Below are 12,502 nucleotides of genomic sequence, written 5' to 3'. Positions count from 1 at the left end.
CCAAGTTTCACAATTTTTTTCGAAATTAGTTCAGAAAAACGCTGCAGGAATTCTTAAATTGTTGAATTTTCTTTTATTGTGTGTGGCTTCTCCCTCTCCATCTCCCTCTCACACTCTTCTTCTCTTCTCGGTACAATAAAAATGATTTCTAAGCTTGTATTTTCACACAACCAAACAATGCATACCCGTACTCTTTCAAGTACTAACTCCAAATACCAGGCTTTGATTTTCCCTCTTTCTCTAGATGCTTTTCTCTCTTTTTTTGTGTTTGACATGTTCTGATGTACTCTAAATACTGCACGACGTTAATTTATTGTAGTTAACCACAACGTTATATATAGTAATTTATATGCCTGATGAATTAAATTTGTCATTTTCATGGATCCGCTGTTCTTAAAACTGTCAGTTTAGTATCCACAAAATGTCATGTTTAACTTGTGTCACTTAAATTTGTCGTATCCACAACTCGGTGATTGTATCTAGTATCTGCCAGAGCTAAGAATCTGAAACCTCCAAAATATCACAGTCTGTCGTGGCCGCCGTTTGGATACACACACACAATTGAAACGCAACAAAACACATTAGTCAGCCAAAAACAAGTCACATCAACTAAATAAGTTGTCAATGGTAGCGAATCTTTATCTCCTTTTCGATAGTATGTATCTGATTCGAATTGAATATGTGAGATTGGCGCAACCCCGTAAAAATCATCATCCGGTTCTGATTTACAAACTCCAAGGGATGGGATGGGATGGGATGGACGGTTGATGGTCGTGCGGATAAGGAAGCGCTAACAGCCCTAAAGTAGGTAGATTTTTTATCTGCGGTAGATTCTTCCAAATGGTTTACTCTCGACTATACAAAAATTGTTTGGCATTTGTTGGAAATTTCAATAGTGTCGAAACAGCAGTCGCGAGTGTTTGAAATAAACTCTATTCAGGAAATTCGACTACAAATATTAGAACAGGTTATATAAACGTAAATCAAATTTGGTTTGCCAAGATTATTAAAAGGAATCGGATATCGGTATCGGACATAGACAGATGCGATACAAAATAAGACATCAAATATTGCAAAAGATTCAATAGAAGTACCATATAAAAAACTGAGTCTTCTGAGTCCTCTATAATACTACTCTAGCATCATTATTACTCCTTTCTTTAATTAGAAAGAGCAATGAAATTTTCAGAGAAGGTCCTTTCAATAATATACCACATTGTTATCTCTTTTTAGACCATTTTAAATTATGGAGCACAAGTTTCTGTCAACAATATATAAGAAGATAGGGAATAAGCATTCCATATACTGATTAATCTCAAACTAATTAGAGATCTAACAGAAGAGTTTAGCCCATCAGTATGTTTATTTATTGTTCCAAAATGTATTATTTGTACTTACTTTTTGCAGGGTATCTTGATTTTAATACTTCAACAAAACTAGGCAAGCTGAAGGATTCTTGGAAAGATAACTGCAGAGGGTTCCGTAGACGAATCTGTCTACATTTGTGCCCTTGTTTGCGTTTGTCTTTGTTGTTTCAAGTGTGGGCTGCCTACCTTTGGATTTCTTATTATTATACCCTATACCAATTAAAAAGTCGGGGATATTCTGATTGCCAACACGAAGCAAGAATTTAGGTATATCTCTGTGTTTTGGGAAGATCTTTAAAATGTTGAAATAGCTGAAAGGTAGTGAGTTTTTTTTGTCTATTGCCAGTTTTAAAAGTAATTTTTGAAAGAACTCATTAGAAAATGTTTGATCAACTCATTGAACTTAATATAACCTTATATACCAATTATTATTCAATGAATATTCTAAGCAGGATAAGAGGAACATTTGGGGGGTGGGGGGCCTTGGCAACATGGCATAGCAACATGGCGGATTGCCAACATGTTTAGTTTACATGACAACATGGCGGATTAGTGACATTTTTGTTGACATGACGAATGGAATCAGTTAAAAACTTCTTCTTAATTATTAAATCAAATTATTTTCGAATCGGTAGCAATAATTCATCATAGTTTTAAATTGAAATACTACAAATCTTGAGAAAAACAAATGGAAACAACTCCTATTACTTCTTTATCCTATCTTTTAATTATTCTTCTGTGTGGGTCAATTAGCACTTGGATGAACATACAATTGGTAGATAACAATTGGCACATTCTGCATTATATTTATCTCTTTCATCATGATAATTTAAAGCCACGATTAACTGAAGTTACTTCGTCTTTTGTTTACAACAAAAGACATTCGGAGGAGAGGTTTTTATGTGGAATTCATTCTGTATCTGTCGGTTCGACAGTAGCAATTTGACTTTGATTCACCACAAGCACTTAAATCGGCCACCGACTGGACTACATATTTCATTGTGAAGTAGAAGGATGGATTATGTTGCCATGGGTAGCAAACTGCCCAGTAAATTGGCCTTTAACTTGAATTCTAAAAAACTAACAACAACAATTTAATTATTAGAAAGTATGTATGGGTAAAAGCTTTATGTTGGGCGCCATGAAATTTGTATTTCTTTGTTGATTCCACGTATACATACTTACATACATACACATATTGATTCTGGCCCAGACTAAATGAACCGAACACAAAAAATCAATGGGCGTTACTTTAATGCGTTGATGAGGGGGTGGAGCAGAAAACACCATAGCATATGTTCGTGTTCTCTGATTGGTTGGCCTCAAAGAAACGCCCCCACACACATACACACTCATAAGCACGCGTATAAAAGAGAAACGTAATCATGAGTATAAAATATGGTCATCAGGGACACAACAACAACAACAAAACTCATTAAGCACATACACACAGACCTATCTATATTTGAGTGTGTGTGGTTGTGTCTATATATGTAGTTGAATTTATTTATGTAGCTGCCAATATTAACTAAAATCTTTAAAATAATAAATACAAACTTTGTTTAAGGATAGTTCAGTCAGAATGATATAAATATCGATCAAATTTAATGCATATTAAATCCTTCGAGCAGTGCACAATCTGCCCAGGACATTCCGTTAAGCTTATAGTTTATATTTAATTGAAAAACTTGGTCTTATCTTATCTATCCAAACTTATTTGCTTAAAGTGCTGGGAGCTATATGGATAAAGATTGAAATTAGGTAGAATGAAAGTAGATATATAAAGTTTTAATTAAGAAACCCGAAGTAGAAAGATTATAAGATGACTATGCCTATTATATAGCTGCCATACTTATGAAAACTGAAGAGAAGGCTCTGAGAAAGATAATCTTTATATTTCGCAGATATTCAAAGCAAATTTTAACTGTAGAAGAAACTTCAACTGTTTCAAATGTAAACTATTTATAATTAAAAACAAAAAATTACCCCACATTATCATTTTTTGAACTTCTTACAACCTGTTACCCATGAAGAGATAATTAAGCTACCTTTCCTTAAGATTATTTTATGATCCGAATCAGAAATGATTAGGATTCCGCCAAGTAGCCGCAAATTTGTATCTTAAAAATTACCATCGATCAATTGATTGGATTTAGCTTAAAATACAATTATTATATCATAATATGTTAACTAAAATACATTTAATACTTTTATTAATATTTCTTCTATCAAATAAAATGAATGAAATTTGTGTAGAATCCAACTTTCGTATAAAGTAATCCATCCAAAGGGTGAGTTTTGTCGACCAAATAGTTCTCCATCAATAAATGATGAATCAATGAACTGCTGCAGGCTGCAGGCATAAAAATGCATTGACTCGAAACTTATATAGGAGAGGTCATAGTATCCTGAGTCCTGTAATACGTTTTCAAGTGGCTCAGCTTCATGCTGTTAAATATGCTTGGCCCTTCCTCCCTGCGGTTGCATTGAAGTCTGATATGGAACAAAACATTATGAACCAAATTATGTCTCTGTGTGTGTGTGTGTGTGTGTGTGTGTGTGTGTGTGTCTTATATAAGTACATATGTGGAAAACTTAACAATATTTAAATGATTAATATTGTTAGATCTAAACGTCAACCCCTTTTATTCTTAAAATATCCGATTAAGTTGAAGGTTTCAAAGTAAAAACTTTTGCTTAAAAACCTTTGTAAGCAAAAATATACATTTTGTTAGCTCTTGCCTTGGGCACTTTACTTTATGATGTTAACTCATTTACATTCAACTGAAAACAACAAAAACCAGAGGGCCGGGCTAACTTCGACCGCGTCAAAGTTTGTATACCCTTGCAACTTTTTTGGTAACTCTATCCTTACCTATTAGCCATCAATGTGGAAGAACGTTTTATCTAAAAAGGCTTAAGCTTGAGAAAGAAAGGCCTACAATCATAGGAAATAACGAAGATATTGATCAAAGTCACTGTTTTCCACCGATCGTTCCTATGGGAGCTATATGATATAGTCACCTGATCTTTATCAAATTCGGCACAGTCATTAACATATATATTAAATTAAGAAATGTTTAATTTAAAAGCAATCGCGTTAAAAGTAACGAAGTTATTTACAAAAGTCACTGTTTTCGACCAATCGTTCCTATGGGAGCTATATGATATAGTCACCTGATCTTGATCAAATTTGGCATAGTCGCTTATAGGCGTAGTAAACTCTCTAATATTAAGTTTCACGACAATAGCTCAGAAAATAACGAAGGTATTGAGAAAGTCACTGTTCGTGACTTGGTCGTTTGTATGGGAGCTATATTATATAGTCACCCGATCTTGATCAAATTTGGCATAGTCGCTTATAGGCGTAGTAAACTCTCTAATATTAAGTTTCACGATAATAGCATAGAAAATAACGAAGTTATTGAGAAAAGTCACTGTTCGTGACTTTGGGATTTGTATGGGAGCTATATGATATAGTGGTCCGATCCGGCTGAATCCGAGATATACAACGCCTGCAGTATATACAAGCCTACGTGCAAAATTTCAGCTCTGTAGCTCTTACGGTATAGGAGGAGTTTGCGTTGATCCAGACGGACGGACGGACGGATGGACGGACGGACATGGCTAGTTGAACTCGTCTCGTCGTGCTGATAAAGAATATATATACTTTGTATGGTCGGAGATGCTTCGTTCTATGCGTTGCACACTTCTGACCAAAATTAATATACCCTTTTTGCAAGGGTATAAAAACTGGTGGACTGAGGGGTAATTTGCATATGCACTGGCATTACATCAATTCATTACGACCACTAAACATAATGTGTACATGTATTCATTTTATCCCACTTAACATTGTAAACTTTTGGCCAAATTGTATTAAGCCCTTTTTAAGCCCACTGCAGCAAGTAACCGTCGGTAAGCTCATCAGACACCTAAGTATTCCCTCATCTTCGATGAAAGCCGCAGACTATTGATCCGATTATCTGTAGCAAATCAGCATCAGAGGTACAAGGATGCCAATTAAAATGATAATGGGGAGTCAATCAATCTTCCAGTGATTATATCCCATGAATCCTAGAAGAGTTGTGAAAAATTTGGATGTTTAAGTCACAATCTCTTGCCAAATTACCTACCATTTAATTTGGTTTTCATGATTTCTGTCTTCTAAGCACAGACATAATTGTGACTTATTATTATACACATGTTTTGAGATAATAAAACATTTTATTTTTATCGAGCTCTCCCATTCATGTCATTCATTCTTTCATTCAGGTACAATTTATTGTCGGCAACGGGCCACATGTCAGCACAATTATTTCTACACATTTTCTGTCTATCAACCCTAAAAACGATTTATGATTTCGCATCGGCCCCTTCATTGACGATTTTTCCGAAATTTTAAAACTTTGTATTCGATGGGACGAGCCCTTGGCGCTTGGAATAATTTTCAAGCCCGTGTTCTCAAACTCTTCAGATGCTGGTACTCGAGAGCAATGCCATTGTTCCGTGAGCTTTATGACGTTCAACGACGATGGCGGTTTTTATGCCATTCGAAAGAAGGTTTTCTGAGCTCACATTTTATAATAATACATATATGAAGGTAGTATATAAGTACGAGTAGCAATTGAGCCATAAAAGTTGGCTGGAATTCACCCTCATGCAGAAGGAGAATTTTAAAATGTTCCAATTGCAGTTATTGAATGAACTTGGTTTCTTAAAAGTTCGATCACTCAACCAAAGAAGAAAGATATAGCCTTAACTTACTGGTCAGGGTTACCTTAATCGACCCCTTCCTTATCAAAGAAATCTTAATTGTTATAGTTTCACTTTTAAATGTTATCCACATGATTGCATTCAGTTTTCAGTTTAAAAGTCAATCTACTTATATGAATTCCATGAACTGGACTTTAGTGGGAAAATCACTTCATGTTCATGCATTCCTTCACTTTTCGGATTTTACCTAAAGAAATAACAAATACAAAGAAATATACTGAACACCCTTATTGTCACAATTATTATCCATTCAATTCAGTTTTATTTTTTGCATCTTGTTGTTCACTTTCTTGAAATGTGGGGATGATTATTTATTCTCTTGGTTGCTCTTTCTGCATGTTTTAATTTGCCAGCATCTTTTATAATGTAATTTAACTTTTAAGGATCGAACTTATATAATCGTTCAACTGAAAACGCATGTCCTGCTGCGATCATGAAATTAATTTCATACAGGCGACAGGGTGGGAAAATTTTTCGTCATACTCGTACATACATACGTAGGCACTTATACTCTACTCCAGGATGCTGGAAAAAAGTCCTTACTAGTTCATTTCATATTTGAACAATAAGCAGAAGTACTTAGAATTCATTACATACATACATACATATATAGACTTTATAAACTTATCACGGACTATCAAGTTTAGATGGACAGATTTTTCAAAAAGAAATAACCCACTGACCTGGAACTTAATCAAATAGTAATCAGTTAAGCTTTAACCTCAACTCAAATTAGGCAACTAAAGCAAGGCAATTTGTAAATTTTAAACTAAATATATTAAACTTAAAACAATTGATAGATACCCTCTTCTGTAGAATAATAGCTAATAATACGGGTCCCTCGCTTTTGGAGCTCTGTTAAAATATTTTCAATCACTGAAAGTTTGATTCATTGTTCAAGAAAAGAAAATCTCGGCAAAAATAGTTAAATTGACTAAATTTTAATTTCTAAAATTCTGAAAAACTGACAATAACTTTAAACTTTGCAAAACTCAAACTTTGTCATATATTAACCAATTTCTAAAAGTAATATCTCATTTTAATGCTTTTAAATTGAATTTTGAAATGGTATTACAAATTACAAATAAGTAAGTTATCCGTTCAAGCAATAAGACAATAAATGCCAAGCAAATTATTCTAATAAACTTTAATTTTATTTAGCTCTAATTTGATCAATTTTTGGAGTATTTGAAAAGTTCAAATCTTTGTTTTCAAGTTAGAATAATGTCTTTTAATCTGCATTCAAATCTCGAGAACTGAATTTTTGACCAATTGTGGCAAAAATTTTTTTTAAATGTATAAATGTTTAATGCCATTTTAAAAAATTATAAATTGAACTTTAATAGAGATATACCTTTTTGAAATCGGTTAGAAATCTGCCAAAATACAGTCTGATGAACTTCGGCAAACCCATTAACTCTACAGATCTGTTAATATGTTACTTTTAGGCCGATTTTCATTCATGACCAAACTTTCAAATTAGACAGTGATCTAAATCCCCGAAATAAAGTTAGGCTGACAATAACTTTTGAACTAGTTAAAATTTTCAAAAAAGGTTCAAAATGAACTTTCTACTTAATCAAATGAAGCTAACCAGAAGTTTTAACTTAATAATAGTGGCTCACTTGCGAGATTCTTACAAATAAATACATATACATAAATTGATATTTTGAATTGCTACAACCCCCACTCTATGTATATATAGTTATTTTACCTCAAAATTGCAGTTATCCAACCAAATCGTTAAAACTAGTAGAGAAATGCCACTAAGTATCCGCAGTGGTCGATGATAAACATAGACTTTCAAAAGGAAAATGATAACTAGTTACCCATGAGGCTAAGTCCCAAATATTTCAGATTATCTAACAATGTGTTAATGCCAACTTGATACATTGTTATGCACCCTAGTGTAAGGGATTTTCACTGGTTCACCGGGACTCGAGCACAATGCTAGACATAGATGGAAGGGGGTTGAAAAGGCATTTTGGGTAGGCCATTGCCTGAGGAAGTTATCAAATCAATGTAAGGATGATCTCATAAGCGCAACAATCTCATAATCCAAGTTGTCTGAGTCTCAGTTGGCGGTCGACCTTACAAAGTGAGTTGTCCGATGACCTGCAATGCCTTCAATCCTTTATAATCAAAAATTGTAATGTCTACTCTTCTATAAATTCCATTAATAGGCATAATCTTTGCATTGAGTTAATATATAAGAATGTATCCTTAAAAATCCTATATCCTATATCACAGATATTCTCCTACAAACATACCATAAGCTCGGGAAACTTGTGGAAACTCTAAGATACCGCAATGGATCTGTGTGTAACCACCACCATGTGGTTTGCCTTACCCAAACCAATGTATCCACAATCCATGCAATCCTTTAAGAATTCCTCTTTCCTTTGTCATATCATATTGCTAGGCCCACTCACACACCTCGCTGAGAAAGGATAGGGATACATTACTTTCCTATCAGTTAGGATAACCTCTTGGAGACTTTTATTAATTTTAGCTGTTATCTCAGCTGGATTCTCGTTTGTTATTGTAGTTTTTAGCCAAAACATACAATATAATGATTGCTATATCCATTTATGCTGCAAACAAACAAAAAAACACACACACACACAATATTCTCCCCCTGTACAGCATTTCCATTACAGATACCCGCAATGCGCATGGAAGTTTTAATCTTTCTCCTCCCCCCAGCCGTTGCCCAGGAGCTTTGATAGAATTTAATACCAGGTTTTAATTTTTACTGAATTCTTTTGTTGTAGCATTTAATTTGAGAGGCAAAAAATCAAAATTTGGGTCGGGATTGAGTTTAGTCGTTTTAGTCCAACCTTTTTTTTAAACTTTTGTTCAACAGCCCATAAAAAGTTAAACGGCTTAACTATGAGTTTGTTTTGTTAACTGATATTTGAATTTTGTTCATTCCAAGAAAATATTTAGCCATGTCGATTGTTTGGAATATGAAATATTTTAAAATATTTCAAGAAGCTGGTGTTTTTTATTGAGCCTTTTATATATTTCCTTTGTAATATTGTCCGTAACTAATCAGCGATTAATTTAATCGTGGGCTTAACCTGAATTGTGTGCACGTGTCTTTTGCCACGTGCATCAAATTTGGGGGTAAGTTTATTTATTTAAGTTGAACGTAGCCGTTGCCAACGTTTGTGATTTCTCTCGACATACTACCTACTATATAGCGGAGAGGTAAGTACATCATACACGTCCATGATGTATGTATGTAGATGCTGGATTCTGGATGCTTGTTGTTGCTGTCCAATCATTTCACTTAGTGCTTAACGACACCACCAGACGTCAAGAATAAATTTTACTCCAGGGGATGATAATGTGTGAAAAAATATTTGCTTAATATTTCGCTTGCATTATTTCAAAGCAGCATAGAAAGAAAGAAAGAATAGAAAAGAAAGTCCAGCGAAATACACGTGTACGTAAATCAACATTTTACCGGAAAAAAGGTGCGACAGATTAAATTCTCATCTGTGATATTTTATATAAACACATCCATTGTGTGTTCCAGCTACCGAAGTGCTCGCCTCGCATCTATCGATTATTGTTTGCCCTTCCACCCTATAACTTCATAACTATAGCTGAATGTGATTCACATTTGAATTCTTGATGGTCACGACAAAGGATTCGTGGCGTCTAGTGTCAGGATATTTGCAAGGGGAAGTGGCAACACGTGCCTGGTTCAAGAACCAAAACCAAACTAATTAGAAATGGCCATCTCGAAGAAAAGAAATTTGTTTGCCAGTCTATAGGAATCTGATTTAGTAATAATGTGCCAAATAAAATGAATAGTCTCATCGTATAGTTCATTTTCAATTCAGTATTCTGGTTCGTCTTAATCTTAAAAATTGTAGGAATGAACTTTTGCCTAGGGGAGATTTGTCTATTTTTAGGATCTCAAAGTAGGATAAATTTTGAAAGGTAATAAATAAACACTTTTTAAAGAAGAAGTTCCGACTCGTTGCATTTATTTATTTCAGATTCAGATTAGTTTTTTATAAGTTTTATATGAAGTACTAATGTAAAGTTTCTTTTTGTCAGCCTTTTAAAAAGTGTTTCTTGGTAGACAGAATTTCTTGCAACTTATGAATCTGCTGTAGTTTAAGGACATATTGAGGATAATCCTTATAAGATTGAGCGAATTTCAATTATTGTTTTCTTTAAAGTTTTAAAGCTTTTGACTTTGTTTTACCTGTGATATGTATCATGCTGCAATAATTATAATTAGCTTTGAACTGTAGACTGAGATCTTTTGTACATTTAAAAAAAATCGGTTAAATTGTTATATGAGATGAGGAAATAAGCGATTTAAGGAGTCGGTAGGCGGACCGATTCCGACGAATTGAGAAGTCAAAGAGTTCATTTTGGATATATTGACATCGAACTTAAACCATTCTATTCAAACAAACAATCATGGAAAGTTCACTATTAAGCTGATTTAGTCCTGGAAATTTGGGAATGCGTGTGATAAAGTCTGCTATAATAACATCATTTTATTGGTCCTTCGTATGTTTTCTTTTCTAATTATACGTGTCAATCGTTTCCCGAGACGTGCTGTAGATATCTGCAATTGTTTTACTTAGATATATTAGTTAATTTCTAGAGGGGTCTTTTTTTAAATGTTGGATCTAAGTCAAACCCTTTATGTTTGGAGTGCATTATTGTGCTCTTCATCGAGGAGTGTGGTTTATAAGATGGTCAGTTTTATTCCTTAACTACTCTTCTCATATGCAACAAGACACAACATAACTAACTTAACTTAAATGATTTGTGTACACTGATTCTGACTGCATACTTAGTTGTTGGTACTTGGCCATCACGTCCAGATTTTGTGAAATCAGGGCATCTTGGGTTGAAAAATAGGCATCCAAATCCTGACGTGATGGGACCAGCACCCCCCCAATTAGAAAGGCTTTTAATCTTTACTTCATTGTTTAAGCAAAAAATACAAGCAAAAATAATAAAGAGATATCTTTAAGATGCAAATAACTAACTTATGCGATGAATTTAGGTAGATAACTCTAAAGTTGTAAAATATTTAAAGGAAATAAGCCTATAAAACGTAGAAAATGCTTGAAATTCTAATTAACTTATAACTTTTTTATATATAGATGAACCTTTCTTCCCTCTACTTCTATCATAAATCCAATAGATGAAATTTTTGCAGAGATGTCAAAATCTGTGCTTTTGCAATACTTATATTAGTTTTCCGACAAATCATTGTGTGGGTATCTTTATATTTAATGTTGTAGCTCACTTTCGCTTGACTTTAATGTAGTTCTATTAATATCACGGCAAGGCAAAGATGTCAAAAGCCAAGTTGCGTGTTTTTTAAGAGCCTACTTATGTACAATATACAAACATATGTATGTGGCTCAACTGGGTCACTTTTATTTTGTCCGCAAAGTGTGAATACTTCTTTTCATCCAGAAATAGACCAATCATTCGCTTCTAGAGTATCTTTTAAGAATTGCACACCTCGGCACTTCTTTCAATCAAATTTGATTTTACAAAAAACTATAAGTCTCACAGGTGAGACAGATGAAATAAACGAAAGTTTGATATGGCACGGAATCATTTCTGCATTTAGAATGTTGAAACATCGCATTTTCCTCTCTTACGTCAACATCAAGCACATGATTTGGCAAATATTTAAGTTTAAGAACTTTAACTTTGAAGGCTTCCCAATTCAATGTTTTGAATTATTGGTCAAAAGAGTTTTAATATTTACTTTTCTTCCTACAGAACTTCACTTTTTTTGGTTCATCAAATATTTATATAAGCAAACTTATTTTGGAGGCGCTGACAAAATTGAGAAATTACACTGTAAACCAATTTTTGAAAATGTTTTAGAAAGTATATGCCAAAATGGAGAAAGTTTGTGACACAAGTCGAAAAATCTATAGAATTTAGTTCCTTTAGTTAGTCCAAACAATCCTACGAACAATTAAGACTTGGTCTCAATCAAGGATAAAATGTTAGTAGATTGTTTCACTCAAGATATGTCAGTCTATTGTGCTTATGCTTATAAAGAAACTCCATGGTTTCAATTGGTATCGACACGAAATAATTGGATATATTTTATTAAAATGCTTGAGTGTTTTGTAACTAAAGCTTTAGGAACTTTTTGTATAGCAAAGTTTGGTGAACATTTTCAGTGAAACATTTAAAAGTTTTATTTTAATAACTGATGCAGGAGACTCTGTTGTCCCAGAGTGTTCCATCAAATGCGACGTGTCATGGCACAGAGATGGCCTCAGTGTGTTCAATCGAGGTGAAAGACGACGTCAACGTCAACGCCATTAACTGGGGCAGAGGCAAACAGA

Source organism: Drosophila tropicalis, unplaced genomic scaffold (assembly GCF_018151085.1).
Source record: "Drosophila tropicalis isolate 14030-0801.00 unplaced genomic scaffold, ASM1815108v1 contig_859, whole genome shotgun sequence".
Taxonomy (NCBI): Eukaryota; Metazoa; Arthropoda; class Insecta; order Diptera; family Drosophilidae; genus Drosophila; species Drosophila tropicalis.
This window is presented reverse-complemented; position numbering follows the sequence as displayed.